The following is an 18,000-nucleotide window of genomic DNA, read 5'->3' on the forward strand; positions in this document are numbered from 1 at the left end:
AGGTAAGAAACGTTCTTGCTAGAAACCTATACAAGCCACGAAAAAACTTGCAACAACAATTAGAGGACGTCTAACTTGTTTTTGCAGCATGTGCTATGTGATGTGATATGGCCAGAAGATGTGATGAATGATATATGTGATGTATGAGATTGATCATATTCTTGTAATAGGAATCACGACTTGCATGTCGATGAGTATGACAACTGGCAGGAGCCATAGGAGTTGTCTTTATTTTTTGTATGACCTGCGTGTCATTGAATAACGCCATGTAAATTACTTTACTTTATTGCTAAGCGCGTTAGCCATAGAAGTAGAAGTAATCGTTGGCGTGACAACTTCATGAAGACACAATGATGGAGATCATGATGATGGAGATCATGGTGTCATGCTGGTGACAAAGATGATCATGGTGCCCCGAAGATGGAGATCAAAGGAGCAAAATGATATTGGCCATATCATGTCACTATTTGATTGCATGTGATGTTTATCATGTTATGCATCTTATTTGCTTAGAACGGCGGTAGTAAGTAAGATGATTCCTCACCAAAATTTCAAGAGACGTGTTCCCCCTAACTGTGCACCGGTGCGAAGGTTCGTTGTTTCGAAGCACCACGTGATGATCGGGTGTGATAGATTCTAACGTTCGAATACAACGGGTGTTGACGAGCCTAGCATGTACAGACATGGCCTCGGAACACATGCAAAACACTTAGGTTGACTTGACGAGCCTAGCATGTACAGACATGGCCTCGGAACACAAGAGACCGAAAGGTCGAACATGAGTCGTATAGTAGATACGATCAACATGGAGATGTTCACCGATGATGACTAGTCCGTCTCACGTGATGATCAGACACGGCCTAGTTTGACTCGGATCATGTATCACTTAGATGACTAGAGGGATGTCTATCTGAGTGGGAGTTCAATAATCAGATGAACTTCATTATCATGAACATAGTCAAAAGGTCTTTGCAAATTATGTCATACGCTTTAGTTCTACTGGTTAAGATATGTTCCTAGAGAAAATTTAGTTGAAAGTTGATAGTAGCAATTATGCGGACTGGGTCCGTGAACTGAGGATTGTCCTCATTGCTGCATAGAAGGCTTATGTCCTTAATGCACCGCTCGGTGTGCTGAACCTCAGCGTCGTCTGTAGATGTTACGAAACATCTGACATACACGTTTTGATGACTACGTGATAGTTCAGTGCGTAATGCTAACGGTTTAGAATTGTGGCACAAGAGACGTTTTTTGAAACGTCGCAGAACATATGAGATGTTCCGAAGACTGAAATTGGGATTTCAGACTAGTGCCCACGTCAAGAGGTATGAGACCTCTGACAAGTTTCTTAAGCCTGCAAACTAAGGGAGAAAAGCTCAATCGTTGAGCATGTGCTCAGATTGTCTGAGTACCACAATCGCTTGAATCGAGTGGGAGTTAGTCTCCCAGATGAGATAGTGATGGTTCTCCATAGTCACTGCCACCAAGCTAGTAGAGCTTCGTGATGAACTATAACATATCAGGGATAGTTATGATGATCCTTGAGCTATTCGCGATGTTTGACACCGCGAAAGTAGAAATCAAGAAGGAGCATCAATTGTTGATGGTTAGTAAAACCACTAGTTTAAGAAGGGCAAGGGAAAAAGGGATACTTCATGAAAAGTCATTTGCTGCTCTAGTGAAGAATCCCAAGGTTGAACCCAAACCCGAGACTAAGTGCTTCTGTAATGAGGGGAACGGTCACTGGAGCAGTACTACCCTAGATACTTGGTAGATGAGAAGGCAGGCAAGGTCGACAGAAGTATATTGGATATACGTTATATGAATGTGTACTTTACTAGTACTCCTAGCAGCACCAGGGTATTAGATACCGGTTCGGTTGCTAAGTGTTAGTAACTCGAAATAAAAGCTGCGGAATAAATGGAGACTTGATAAAGGTGAGATGACGATGTGCGTTGGAAGTGTTTCCAAGGTTGATGTGATCAAGCATCGCATGCTCCCTCTACTATCGAGATTTGGTGTTTGCGTTGAACATGATTGGATTATGTTTATCGCAATACGGTTATTCATTTAAGGAGAATAATGGTTACTCTGTTTATTTGAATAATACCTTCAATGGTCTTGCACCTAAAATGAATCTCGATCGCAGTGATACACATGTTCATGCCAAAAGATATAAGATAGTAATGATAGTACCACATACTTGTGGCACTGCCACTTGAGTCATATTGGTATAGAACGCATGAAGAAGCTCCATGTAGATGGATCTTTGGACTCAGTCTTTTTTTGAAAAGATTGAGACATGCGTACCATGTCTATTGGTATATATGCATGAAGAAACTCCATGCAGATGGATCATTTGGACTCACTTGATTTTGAATCACTTGAGACATGCAAATCATACCACATGGGCAAGATGACTGAAAGGCCTCGTTTTCAGTAAGATGGAACAAGAGAGCAACTTGTTGGATGTAATACATTTTGATGTGTGCAGTCCAATGAGTCCTGAGGCATGCAGTGGATATCGTTATGTTCTTACTTCACAGATGATTTGAGTAGATGCTGAGTGTATTTACTTGATGAAACACAAGTCTGAATTATTGAAAGGTTCAAGTAATTTCGGAGTGAAGTTGAAGATCGTCGTGACAAGAGGATAAAATGTCTGTGATATGATCATAGAGATGAGTATCTGAGTTACGAGTTTGGCACACAATTAAGACATTGTGGAAAGTGTTTCACAATTAATACCGCCTGGAACTCTATAGTGTGATGGTGTGTCCGAACATCATAACTGCACCCTATTGGATATGGTGCATACCATGATGTCTCTTATCGAATTACCACTATCGTTTATGGGTTAGACATTAGAGATAACCGCATTCACTTTAAAAGGGGCACCACGCAATTCCGTTGAGACGACACCGTTTAGAGAAACCTAAGTTGTCGTTTCTTAAAAGTTTGGGGCTGCGATGCTTATGTGAAAAAGTTTCAAGCTGATAAGCTCGAACCCAAAGCGGATAAATGCATCTTCATAGAATACCCAAAACAGTTGGGTATACCTCCTATTTCAGATCTGGAAGCAAAAGTAATTGCTTCTAGAAACAAGTCCTTTCTCGAGGAAAAGTTTCTCTCGAAAGAATTGAGTGGGAGGATGGTGGAGACTTGATAAGGTTATTGAACCGTCACTTCAACTAGTGTGTAGCAGGGCACAGGAAGTTGTTCCTGTGGCACCTATACCAATTGAAGTGGAAGCTTATGATAGTGATCATGAAACTTCGGATCAAGTCACCACCAAACCTCGTAGGACGACGAGGATGCGTGCTACTTCAGAGTGGTACGTGATCCTGTCTGAGATATCATGTTGTTGGACAATACTGAACCTACGAGCTATGGAGAAGCGATGGTGGGCCCATATTCCGACAAATGGTTAGAAGCCATGAAATCCGAGATAAATGGATCTTTGAGAAGAAGACGGACGTGGACGGTAATGTTACCGTCTATGAAGCTCGACTTGTGGCAAAGAGTATTTCCACAAGTTCAAGGAGTTGACTACGATGAGATTTTCTCATCCGTAGCGATGCTTAAGTCCGTCGGAATCATGTTAGCATTAGCTGCATTTATGAAATCTGGTAGATGGATGTCAAAACAAGTTTCCTTACCAGTTTTCGTAAGGAAAGGTTGTATGTGATACAATCAGAAAGGTTTTGTCGATCCTAAGGATGCTAAAAGGTATGCTAGCTCCAGATCCTTCCATGGACTAGAGCAAGCATCTCGGAGTCAGAATATACACTTTGATGGAGTGATCAAAGTTTTTGGGTTTATACAAAGTTTGTTAGAAACTTATATTTACAATAAAGTGAGTGGGAGCGCTACAACATTTCTGATAAGTATATGTGAATGACATATTGTTGATCCGAAATGATTTCTGGAAAGCATAAAGAGTTGTTTGAAAGGAGTTTTTCAAAGGAAGACCTGGATAAAGCTGCTTACATATTGGGCATCAAGATTTATAGAGATAGATCAGGACACCTGATGATACTTTCAAAGAACGCACACCTTGACATGATTTTGAAAGAGTTCAAAATAGATCAGCAAAGGAGTTCTTGGCTGTGTTACAAGGTGTGAGTATTGAGTAAGACTCAAAACTTGACCACAGCAGAAGAGAGAGAAAGGACGAAGGTCGTCCCCTACGTTTTAGACGTAGGCTCTACAGTATGCTATGCTGTGTACCGCACATGAAGTGTGCCTTGCCATGAGTTGGTCAAGGGGTACAATAGTGATCCGGGTATGGATCACATGACAGCGGTCGAACTTATCCTTAGTATCTAGTGGACTAAGGAATTTTCTTGATTATGGAGGTGAAAAGGAGTTCGTCGTAAAGGGTTACGTCGATGCGAACTTTGACGCTAATCCGGATGACTCTGAGTAGTAAACCGGATTCGTATAGTAGAGCAATTATTTGAAATGGCTCCAAATAGCGCGTGATAGCATCCACAAGATGACATAGATATTCGTAAAGCACACACGGATCTGGAAGGTTCAGATCCGTTGACTAAATAACCTCTCTCACAAGCATAACATGATCAAACCAGAACTCATTGAGTGTTAATCACATAGTGATGTGAACTAGATTGTTGACTCTAGTAAACTCTTTGGATGTTGGTCACATGGTGATGTGACCTGTGAGTGTTAATCACATGGTGATGTGGACTAGATTATTGACTCTAGTGCAAGTGGGAAACTGTTGGAAATATGCCCTAGAGGCAATAATAAATTGGTTATTATTATATTTCCTTGTTCATGATAATCGTTTATTATCCATGCTAGAATTGTATTGGTAGGAAACTCAGATACATGTGTGGATACATAGACAACACCATGTCCCTAGTAAGCCTCTAGTTGACTAGCTCGTTGATCAATAGATGGTTACGGTTTCCTGACCATGGACATTGGATGTCGTTGATAACGGGATCACATCATTAGGAGAATGATGTGATGGACAAGACCCAATCCTAAGCCTAGCACAAGATCGTGTAGTTCGTTTGCTCAGAGCTTTTCTAACGTCAAGTATCATTTCCTTAGACCATGAGATTGTGCAACTCCCGGATACCGTAGGAATGCTTTGGGTGTACCAAACATCACAATGTAACTGGGTGGCTATAAAGGTGCACTATAGGTATCTCCGAAAGTGTCTGTTGGGTTGGCACGAATCGAGACTGGGATTTGTCACTCCGTGTAAACGGAGAGGTATCTCTGGGCCCACTCGGTAGGACATCATCATAATGTGCACAGTGTGACCAAGGAGTTGATCACGGGATGATGTGAGTTACGGAACGAGTAAAGAGACTTGCCGGTAACGAGATTGAACAAGGTATCGGGATACCGACGATCGAATCTCGGGCAAGTAGCATACCGATAGACAAAGGGAATTGAATACGGGATTGATTGAATCCCCGACATCGTGGTTCATCCGATGAGATCATCGTGGAACATGTGGGAGCCAACATGGGTATCCAGATCCCGCTGTTGGTTATTGACCGGAGAACGTCTCGGTCATGTCTGCATGGTTCCCGAACCCGTAGGGTCTACACACTTAAGGTTCGGTGACGCTAGGGTTATAGAGATATTAGTATGCGGTAACCCGAAAGTTGTTCGGAGTCCCGGATGAGATCCCGGACGTCACGAGGAGTTCCGGAATGGTCCGGAGGTAAAGATTTATATATGGGAAGTCTTATTTTGGTCGCCAGAAAAGTTTCGCACTTTATCGGTATTGTACCGGGAGTGCCGAAAGGGGTCCGGGGGTCCACCAAGGGGGTCCACCAGCCCCGGGGGGCCACATGGGCTGTAGGGGGTGCGCCTTGGCCTATATGGGCCAAGGGAACCAGCCCCAAGAGGCCCATGCGCCAAGAGATAAGAAAAAAGGGAGAGTCCTAAAGGGGGAAGGCACCTCCGAGGTGCCTTTGGGAGGAAGGACTCCTCCCTGGCCGCACCCTTCCTTGGAGGAAGGGCCAAGGCTGCGCCCCCCGCCTCTCCCTTGGCCCTATATATAGTGGGGGGAAGGGAGGGCAGCAATACACAAGCCCCTGGCGCCTCCCTCTCCCTCCCGTGACACCTCTCCCTCCCGTTAGTGCTTGGCGAAGCCCTACCGGGATCCCCGCTACTTCCACCACCACGCCGTCGTGCTGCTGGATCTCCATCAACCTCTCCTCCCCCTTGCTGGATCAAGAAGGAGGAGACATCGCTGCTCCGTACGTGTGTTGAACGCGGAGGTGCCGTCCGTTCGGCGCTAGGATCATCGGTGATTTGGATCACGACGAGTACGACTCCATCAACCCCGTTCTCTTGAACGCTTCCGCTCGCGATCTACAAGGGTATGTAGATGCACTCCTTCCCTCTCGTTGCTAGTAAACTCCATAGATTGACCTTGGTGATGTGTAGAAAATTTTGAATTTCTGCTACGTTCCCCTACAGGGTCTTATAGTCCGGATGTGGCCTGGCGATCCCCTGCCTAATAGCTACTTCGGCCTGGTGAGGTGGCTTGTGAATGCCTGCCCACGGCTTGAAGTCATAAAGCGGTCCGTCTGCATCGAGGGCGCGCGTAGGGCTTTTGCCCGAGCAAAGGTGCACTGGGCGAAGCTGGACGCCGAGAAGCTGGTGAAGGAGGGGCCGCCAGAAGGCAAGGAGCATCGCCACCCCGAGATGTATTATAACAGTTTCCTGAAGGGTTCTCGCCTTGTGGCGGAGGAATGTACTAAGGATGTAATATTCGAATGAATGTACTCATGCGATCCTGTAATATGAAACGAGTTCATTTGTGCTATGCAACGCTTGTGAATTTAAAATATTACCTTCTGTGCGGCCGTTTATAAAATCTGAGAGTTGGCCAGTCGTCGGCTTTTGCCCCCATGTAACTAGTACTGAGATGTTCGGGATAAACCTGAGCACTCTTTATCCCAATTTTGGGTCCTTCGAGGGAGGTGTTCAGCACAACGAACCAGGCAATCAGACTATAAGGCTTTATCACTCTCACTTAGCCATAGAAGTCTACAATTTTAAATTTTGGCGAAGCCCCTAGTATTCGGAAGGCCGAATTTGGGGTGCTATATATGCCTAAGTCGGGCAAGGCCGACTCCTTGCCCGAAGCGGAAAAAGTCTTTAAGGACTTGAGACCTCTCGAACAGCGACCAGCTCTCGCCTTATCATGACAGTCAGTTTTCGGCTTTCTCTACTGAGGTGCTCGTCCGGAATAACCGGGACACAATCGCAGTAGTTCTCCCAGCGCTACCTTAGCCGATATTGCGGAACATAAGGTACCAAAACATGGGAGCCGAGCAAACCCAACTATTGACCCAAGACATGATTCGGAGCTGATGCATATAATGTTATAAGTTCGGGGTGCCGCACTGTCGAAAGTGTTCGGACTTCTCACGCCGTATTATGGGGTATACTAAAGCCCCTGGCGTACTGGTCGTACCAGAATGTACGGGTGCAAGTTGTCGTAAATAAACAAACAAGAAAAAGAAGGGTAATGCAATTATAGACTAATGCTACACATTGTTATTTAAATAATACGTCGAAGCGTACTGATACAAGTAGTGCAATAAGCAAAAAATAGGACTGTTTGACATGTCCTATCCAAGGATAAGCTGCGTATGGGTATTAAAAATGGGTACTTCGATTGTTATCAGAGACCACCTGGGGATTCCCTTGTACTTCTTAGCTTCTTGCCTCCTTGGTTGTTCCTTCCCGTAATGCGTCCAGCAATCAGGCTGCCGGAAAGGGCTTCCGGAGAGTAAGGTCCTGAAAGAGAGGAAATCATAAAGGTATACAGCCCCTGGGGCGATTGAGCCGCATTGTGGGACGTGCCCTGGTCGTGCCCCCGCCTATGCCCATGGTATTTTTAGTGCGTAATTATGTACGCGCGGCATAGATTTCGTCGCTTGACTGGGACTAGGACGGGGGCCGAATTGCTAGGCAAGCTCTGAACGTGCCAGGCAATCCTATTGCAAGTTACTCCAGACTCGCTTGAAGGTGTCCGGGGGCTTTATCGCCGAATTGGCGGTTTGCCTTGAAAGGTTGCTTTGTGCCTCAGCTGCGAGGGCCGCAGTGTGCTCCTCCGTGCGGAGCGAGTGCTCTGTCTTTCCATTGACTGTTATAACCCCACGAGGTCCTGGCATTTTGAGCTTGAGGTATGCATAATGCGGTACCGCATTGAATCTCACAAATGCGGTTCGCCCGAGCAGTGCGTGATAGCCACTGCGGAACGGGACGATATCGAAGATTAACTCCTCGCTTCGGAAGTTGTCCGGAGATCCGAAGACCACTTCCAGTGTGATTGAGCCCATGCAATGGGCCTCTACACCTGGGATGACACCTTTAAAGGTGGTTTTAGTGGGTTTGATCCTCGAGGGGTCTATGCCCATTTTGCGCACTGTATCCTGATAGAGCAGGTTCAGGCTGCTGCCGCCATCCATAAGGACTCGGGTGAGGTGAAATCCGTCGATGATGGGGTCAAGGACCAATGCGGCAGATCCGCCATGACAGATACTAGTGGGGTGGTCCCTGCGATCGAAGGTGATCGGACAAGAGGACCATGGGTTGAACTTTAGGGCGACTGGCTCCATCGCATAGACGTCCCTTAGTGCATGTTTCCATTCCCTCTTGGGGATGTGGGTTGCGTATATCATGTTCACCGTTTTCACTTGTGGAGGGAACCTCTTCTGTCCTCCTGTGTTCGGCGGCTGGGGCTCCTCCTCGTCGTCGCTATGCAGCCCCTTGTCCCTGTTTTCGGCATTCAACTTGCCGGCCTGCTTGAACACCCAGCATTCTCTATTGGTGTGATTGGCTGGCTTATCGAGGGTGCCGTGAATTTGACACGAGCGATCGAGTATGCGGTCCAAACTGGACGGGCCCGGATTGCTTCTTTTGAACGGCTTCTTCCGCTGACTGGATTTAGAGCCGCTGAATCCGGCATTTACTGTCGTGTCCTCGGCGTTGTCGCTGTTGTTGCAGCGCTTGTGTCTGTTACGACGCGGTCTGCCGTTAGTATCCTTTGTATCTGAAGTGCCATGACTTCTTGATGTGTTGTTGCTGCGAGCCAGCCAGCTGTCTTCGCCCGCGCAAAAGCGGGTCATGAGCGTCGTGAGAGCTACCATAGACTTCGGCTTCTCCTGGCCGAGGTGCCGGGCGAGCCACTCATCACGGATGTTATGCTTAAATGCCGCTAAGGCCTCTGCATCCGCACAATCGACAATTTGGTTTTTCTTAGTTAGGAACTGGGTCCAGAATTGCCTGGCTGATTCCCCTGGCTGCTGAGTTATATGGCTCAAGTCATCAGCATCCGGTGGTCGCACATAAGTGCCCTGGAAGTTGCCAAGGAATGCATCTTCCAAATCCTCCCAACTGCCAATGGAGTCTGCTGGCAAGCTATTCAGCCAATGCCGAGCTGGTCCTTTGAGTTTTAGTGGGAGGTACTTGATGGCATGTAGATCATCACCGCTAGCCATGTGGATGGAGGAGGAAATCCTCAATTCATACCATGGGATCTGTTGTACCATCATATGATTCAATGTTTAAGGGTTTAAAACCCTTTGGGAATTCGTGATCCATTACTTCATCAGTGAAGCATAGGGGGTGTGCGGCGCCTCTGTGCCGGGCTATATCACAACGCAGTTCATATGAGTCTTGTCTGCTGTATTCGGCCCGGCCGGATTTGCTTTTAGTGTATCCGGCGTGATGGTCATCGTCCCGCGTTGGTGCGCGCCCCCATGATCCGTAGATTGATCTTGCATGTTTTGTTCTGTTTTCCAATACGTCTCGCAGGTCCTGCATGTTGCCCCGGGCCTTGGTATTTTTGTTTGAGTGGCGGCGGGGTGCGGGCTGGACTTCGTGCTGATATGCCTCTCTGTCTCGGCCACGAGGTGGCCGATTTGCCGCATCATACGCTGGTGATGTATGTTTTAATGCTTCCTCCTCGAGTCGAGGTAGCAACTTGCACTTTGGGTAACTCTTGGTTGGGCGCTCGAGTTCGTATTCCTCGGCTGCCAGGACTTCGTTCCATCTATCCGCTAGCAGATCTTGATCAGCTCGAAGTTGTTGTTGCTTTTTCTTCAGGCTGTTTGCCGTGGCTATAAGCCGGCGCTTGAAGCGTTCCTGCTCGACGGGATCCTCAGGCACGAGAAATTCTTCGTCGCCGAGGCTCACTTCGTCTTCGGAGAGAGGCATGTAATTGTCATCCTCTGATTCTCCGTTTGCTGCCTGTTCCGGAGGGCTAGCTTGTTCATCCTCCCGCTCGAGGTCTGGTTGGAGGGGATTATCGTCGTCTTCGGCACTATCCGGAGCGTTATTGTCTCTTGTGCCGGTATCGCTGCTTTTTCTATGGCGAGACTTAGAGCAGCGCTGCTGTCGTCGGTGCTTGGGTTGCTTATTGGAGGGATTATCCTCCGTTGTCTTGTCGCCATCTCCTTCTTTGGGGGTGTCCACCATGTATATGTCATATGATGAGGTGGCCGTCCAGCACCCTATGGGCGGTGGTTCTTGTACGTATCCTGCATCGTCGTCCATAGCGTCGATGTCTTCGGAGCCGAAGTCGAGCATGTCGGTTAAATCGTCGACAGTGGCTACTAAGTGGGTGGTGGGTGGGGTGCGAATTTCTTCGTCGTCCGGATCCCATTCTAGCCGGACATAGTTCAGCCAAGGGTCTCCCGACAGAGAGAGAGACTTCAACGAGTTTAGTACGTCGCCAAAAGGCGAGTGCTGAAAGATATCCGCGGAGGCAAACTCCATGATCGGTGCCCAGTCGGATTTGATGGGCACGGACACAAGCGGCTCGGAGTCCGTGGCCGGGGACGAATCCAACGGTTCGGCAACACGGGTCTCGTAGGAGGTAAGGTCAGTATTCGGCGCTATCGCCACTGAGTGAGCGGCCTCCGTGGCGGGGTCCATCCACCCGTCCATAGATGGCGCAATTTGTTCCGGATTGAGGGCCGGAGTAGTTGCAGGTGTGATCTCCCGAACACAGTCTGACGGCAGAGCTAAATCATGCTCGTCGTGATTGTGCAGCGCACCTGACATGGGCTCAAATCCGTCGAAGATCAAGTCTCTGCGGATGTCGGCAATATAGTTCAAGTTTCCAAACCTGACCTGATGGCCAGGGGCATAGCTATTGATCTGCTCCAGATGGCCAAGCGAGTTAGCCCGCAGTACGAAGCCGCCGAATACGAAGATCTGTCCGGGGAGGAAAACCTCACCCTGGATCGCATCGTTGCCATCAAGTTGTCCGATGATCGAAGGAGCCACAAGCCTTACGGTGACGGCACAGTGGAACTCTCAATGAAAGCACCAATGTCGGTGTCAAAACAGGCGGATCTCGGGTAGGGGGTCCCGAACTGTGCGTCTAAGGCGGATGGTAACAGGAGGCGGGGACACAATGTTTACCCGGGTTCGGGCCCTCTCGATGGAGGTAACACCCTACTTCCTGCTTGATTGATCTTGATGATATGAGTATTACAAGAGTTGATCTACCACGAGATCGTAGAGGCTAAACCCTAGAAGCTAGCCTATGGTATGATTGTTGTTGTCCTACGGACTAAACCCTCCGGTTTATATAGACACCGGAGGGGGCTAGGGTTACACAGAGTCAGTTACAAGGGAGGAGATCTACATATCCATATTGCCAAGCTTGCCTTCCACGCCAAGGAAAGTCCCATCCGGACACGGAACGAAGTCTTCAATCTTGTATCTTCATAGTCCAACAGTCCGGCCAAAGGATATAGTCCGGCTGTCCGAGGACCCCCTAATCCAGCACTCCCTCAACAGTTACTTTAGAATCAACAATATAAGGTCTGAACTTATCACAAGCAAATACAACCGCTAAAAATTCTTTTTCAGTAGTAGCATAATTTCTCTGGGCACTGTCTAGAGTTTTACTAGCATATTGAATAACATTTAATTTCATATCAACTCTTTGTCCTAGAACAGCACCTACGGCATAATCACTAGCATCACACATAATTTCAAAGGGTAAATTCCAATCAGGTGGCTGAACAATAGGTGCAGAAATCAAAGCTTTCTTAAGTATTTCAAATGCTTCTACACAATCATCATCAAAGACAAAAGGAATATCTTTTCGTAAGAGGTTAGTCAGAGGCCTAGAAATTTCTTAGAAGTCCTTAATGAACCTCCTATAAAAACTGGCATGACCAAGGAAAATTCTTATACCTTTAATGTCCTTGGGACATGGCATCTTTTCAATAGCATCAACTTTAGCTTTATCAACTTCAATACCTCTTTTAGAAATTTTATGCCCCAAGACAATACCTTCATTAACCATAAAGTGGCACTTCTCCCAATTCAAGACAAGATTACTTTCTTCACATCTCTGCAAAACTCGATCAAGGTTGCTCAAGCAATCATCAAAAGAAGTTCCATATACTGAGAAATCATCCATGAAAACCTCAACAATCTTTTCACAAAAATCAGAGAATATAGCCATCATGCATCTTTGAAAAGTAGCAGGTGCATTGCATAAACCAAAAGGCATACATCTATAAGCAAAGGTACCGAAAGGGCAAGTTAAAGTAGTCTTTTCTTGATCCTCTTTGGACACAGGTATTTGAGAGAAACCAGAATAACCATCTAGAAAGCAAAAATGTGTATGTTTGGATAATCTTTCTAGCATTTGATCAATAAAAGGTAAAGGGTAATGATCCTTTTTAGTGGCTTTATTTAATTTGCAGAAATCAATTACCATCCTATAACCTGTAACAATTCTTTGTGGGATCAATTCATCTTTATCATTAGGAACAACAGTATACCTCCTTTCTTAGGGACACAATGAACAGGGCTTACCCACTGACTATCAGCAACGGGATAAATTATACCTGCCTCCAGAAGCTTTAGTATTTCTTTTCTTGCCACTTCTTTCATCTTAGGATTTAACCGTCGTTGGTGATCAACAACTGGTTTAGCGTCTTTCTCCAATTTTATTTTGTGTTGGCATAAAGTTGGACTAATGCCCTTATGATCATCAAGAGTATATCCAATAGTAGCACGGTGCTTCTTCAGAGTTTTCAATAATTTCTTTTCTTCATGCTCTGAAAGGTTAGCACTAATAATAACAGGACATATCTTTTTCTCATCCAGATAAGCATATTTAAGAGTATCAGGTAATGGTTTAAGCTCAAACACGGGATCACCCTTGGGTGGAGGAGGATCCCCTAGGATTTCAACAGGCAAGTTGTGTTTCAAAATAGGTCCCTGTTTAAAGAATACTTCATCTATTTCCCTTCTTTCATTCTAAACATATCATTTTCATGGTCTAGCAAATATTGTTCTAAAGGATCATTAGGAGGCACGGCAATAGAAGCAAGACCAATAATTTCATCTTTACTAGGCAATTCCTCATCACGGGGTTGTCTACGAAACTTAGCAAAATTAAACTCATGAGACATATCACCCAAACCAATAGTAACAACATCCTTTTCGCAGTCTATCCTAGCATTAACAGTATTCAAGAAGGGTCTACCAAATATAATGGGACAAAAATTATCTTGTGGGGAACCAAGAACAAGAAAATCAGCAGGATATTTAACTTTCCCACACAAGACTTCAACATATCTAACAATCCCAATTGGTGAAATAGTATCTCTATTGGCAAGCTTAATTGTAACATCAATTTCTTCTATCTCAGCAGGTGCAATATCATACATGATTTCTTTGTTTAAGGAATGAGGTATTGCACTTGCACTAGCCCCCATATCACACAAGCCATGATAACAATGATCGCCTATTTTAACAGAAATAACAGGCATGCCTACAACAGGTCTATGTTTATTTTTAGTATCGGGTCTAGCAATTCTAGCAGCTTCATCACAGAAGTAAATAACATGCCCATCAATATTATCAGCCAAGAGATCTTTAACCATAGCAATACTAGGTTCAACTTTAATTTGATCAGGGGGTTTGGGTGTCTTAATATTACTTTTGTTGACCACAGTTGAAGCTTTAGCATGATCCTTTATTCTAACAGGGAAAGGTGGTTTCTCAATATAAGCAGTAGGAACAATAGGATCATTATAAGTGATAGTCTTTTCTTCAACTTTAATAGGTGCAACTACTTTTACTTCAATGCGAGGATTATATTTAAACCACTTCTCCCTAGGGAGATCAACATGAGTAGCAAATGATTCACAGAAAGAAGCTACTATCTCAGAGTCAAGTCCATATTTAGTGCTAAATTCACGGAAAACATCGGTATCCATAAAAGATTTAACACAATCAAACTTAGGTGTTATACCTGACTCCTTACCTTCGTTGGGGTCCCAATCTTCAGAGTTGCGTTTAATTCTTTCCAATAAATCCCATCTGAATTCAATAGTCTTCATCATAAAAGAACCAGTACAAGAAGTATCGAGCATGGAGTGATTATTGAGAGAAAGCCGAGCATAAAAATTTTGAATAATAATTTCTCTTGAGAGCTCATGATTGGGGCATGAATATAACATTGACTTAAGCCTCCCCCAATCTTGAGCGATGCTTTCTCCTTCGCGAGGCCAAAAATTATATATATAATTACGATCACGATGAACAAGATGCATAGGATAAAAATTCTGATGAAATTCCAATTTCAATCGGTTGTAGTTCCATGATCCCATATCATCACATAGCCTAAACCATGTCAATGCCTTTCCCTTCAAAGATAAAGGGAAGAACTTCTTCTTGATAACATCCTCGGGCATACCTGCAAGCTTAAATAATCCACAAACTTCATCCAGATACATTAGGTGCAAATCGGGATGCAATGTTCCATCTCCTATAAAAGGATTAGCTAGCAGTTTCTCTATCATACCCGAAGGAATTTCAAAGTAAACATTTTCAGTAGGTTCAGTAGGTTGAGGAGAAACTCTTTGCTCTACTGGTCGGGGTGAAGATACCCCGAACAAGCCCCTCAGAGGATTACTTTCCATAATAACAAGTGACAGTAAATTTCAGCACACTATATAAATCTTTCCTTACCAAATTCCACCTACCAAAGGCGCTTCGCTCCCCGGCAACGGCACCAAAAAAAGAATCTTGATGACCCAAAAGTATAGGGGATCTATCATAGTCCTTTCGATAAGTAAGAGTGTCTAACCCAACGAGGAGCAGAAGGAAATGACAAGCGGTTTTCAGTAAGGTATTCTCTGCAAGCACTGAAATTATCGGTGACAGATAGTTTTGTGATAAGGTAATTTGTAACGGGTAACAAGTAATGAAAGTAAATAAGGTGCAGCAAGATGGCCCAATCCTTTTTTAGCAAAGGACAATCCTGGACAAAATCTTATATGAAGGAAAACGCTCCCGAGGACACATGGGAATTATCGTCAAGCTAGTTTTCATCACGCTCATATGATTCGCGTTCGTTACTTTGATAATTTGGTATGTGGGTGGACCGGTGCTTGGGTGCTGCCCTTTCTTGGACAAGCATCCCACTAATGATTAACCCCTATTGCAAGCATCCGCAACAACAAAAGAAGTATTAAGGTAAACCTAACCATAGCATGAAACATATGGATCCAAATCAGCCCCTTACGAAGCAACTCATAAACTAGGGTTTAAGCTTCTGTCACTCTAGCAACCCATCATCTACTTATTACTTCCCAATGCCTTCCTCTAGGCCCAAACAATGGTGAAGTGTCATGTAGTCGACGTTCACATAACACCACTAGAGGAAAGACAACATACATCTCATCAAAATATCGAACGAATACCAAATTCACATGACTACTTATAGAGAGACTTCTCCCATGTCCTCAGGAACAAACGTAACTACTCACAAATCATATTCATGTTCATAATCGGAGGGGTATTAATATGCATAAAGGATCTGAACATATGATCTTCCACCAAATAAACCAACTAGCATCAACTACAAGGAGTAATCAATACTACTAGCAACCCACAGGTACCAATCTGAGGTTTTGATACAAAGATTGGATACAAGAGATGAACTAGGGTTTGAGAGGAGATGGTGCTGGTGAAGATGTTGATGGAGATTGACCCCCTCCCGATGAGAGGATCGTTGGTGATGACGATGGTGATGATTTCCCCCTCCCGGAGGGAAGTTTCCCCGACAGAACAGCTCCGCCAGAGTCCTAGATTGGTTCCGCCAAGGTTCCGCCTCGTGGCGGCGGTGTTTCTTCCCGAAAGCTTGCTTATGATTTTTTTCAGGGTAAAAGACTTCATATAGCAGAAGATGGGCATCGGAGGCCTGCCAGGGGGCCCACGAGGCAGGGGCGCGCCCCCCACCCTCGTGGATGGTGGGTGGCCCCCCTCCGGTACTTTCTTCGCTCAGTATTTTTTATTAATTCCAAAAATAACTTCTGTGGAATTTCAGGACTTTTGGAGTTGTGCAGAATAGGTCTCTAATATTTGCTCCTTTTCCAGCCCAGAATTCCAGTTGCCGGCATTCTCCCTCTTCATGTAAACCTTGTAAAATAAGAGAGAAAAGGCATAAGTATTATGACATAACGTGTAATAATAGCCCATAATGCAATAAATATTGATATAAAAGCATGATGCAAAATGGACGTATCCCACCTCTTCCCATTGCAAGATAAATAGATCAAGTTGGCCAAACAAAACCCAAATATCGGAGAAGAAATACGAGGCTATAAGAGATCACGCATATAAGAGATCAAAGAAACTCAAATAACTTTCATGGATATAAAAAGATATAACTGATCATAAACTCCAAGTTCATCAGATCCAACAAACACACCGCAAAAAGAGTTACATCATATGGATCTCCAAGAGACCATTGTATTGAGAATTCAGCGAGAGAGAGAAAGCCATCTAGCTACTAACTACGGACCCGAAGGTCTACAAAGAACTACTCATGCATCATCGGAGAGGCACCAATGGAAGTGGTGAACCCCTCCATGATGGTGTCTAGATTGGATCTGGTGGTTCTGGACTCTGGGGTGGCTGGATGAATATTTCATCGACTCCCCTAGGGTTTCTGGAATATTGGGGTATTTATAGAGCAAAGAGGCGGTCCGGGGGCCACCCGAGGTGGGCACAACCCACCAGGGCGCGCCTAGGCCTCCTGGGGCGCCCTGGTGGGTTGTCCCTTCCTCGGGACTCCCCCAGGTGCAACCAGGGCCCAACTTCTTCCCTTTGGTCCAAAAAATCATCGAAAAGTTTCGTGGCATTTGGACTCCGTCTGATATTGATTTCCTGCGATGTAAAAAACATGCAGAAAACAGCAACTGGCACTTGGCACTATGTCAATAGGTTAGTACCAAAAAATGATATAAAATGACTATAAAATGATTATAAAACATCCAACATTGATAATATAATAGCATGGAACAATCAAAAATTATAGCTATGTTGGAGACGTATCACTTATCTTCATTATCCTCTATCCCTTCCAGTATTATCATATCTATAGTTACTATCTACAAAATGTAGAGTACAGGCAATGCTTATGCAGAAGATTCTATGCTGAAATTCTTGAGTTATCCTTCCCTTGACATGGAGAAGGGCATTATAAAGCCGGTGTTAACTGTTAATGTAAGTCAGTCCTTCTAAAGCCTTTATCCTCAACTGCTATTTAATTTGCTCATACTCCCTATCATTAACTGTTGTTTAGTTTGTTGTTTCTATCAAAATGCATGTTCGCAACAACCGTAAGTTCCAAGTTTTACTTGTAAAACCAAATTCCTTATTCATACCATGGACATTACTCAATACTCCCTATATGTATGCTTGTTTTTGTGGATCTATAATCCAGTGTGTGGTGAAGCAGCCCACGTTTGCACCTTGTCATCTCCTTTTTTATCTTACTGATGTGGCTGATGATATGAACAACATGCCATGCACATTAACCAAAATAGATACAATGATTGTCTTTGCCCTTCATCTATGCTTGTTATGTTGACATGGTAATCCAGTAGTGTGGTGAAGCTCCCCGCATTATGAACAATGCCAAATTATGCTATTGATATTTTGAACTTA

Source organism: Triticum aestivum, chromosome 7D (assembly GCF_018294505.1).
Source record: "Triticum aestivum cultivar Chinese Spring chromosome 7D, IWGSC CS RefSeq v2.1, whole genome shotgun sequence".
Taxonomy (NCBI): domain Eukaryota; kingdom Viridiplantae; phylum Streptophyta; class Magnoliopsida; order Poales; family Poaceae; genus Triticum; species Triticum aestivum.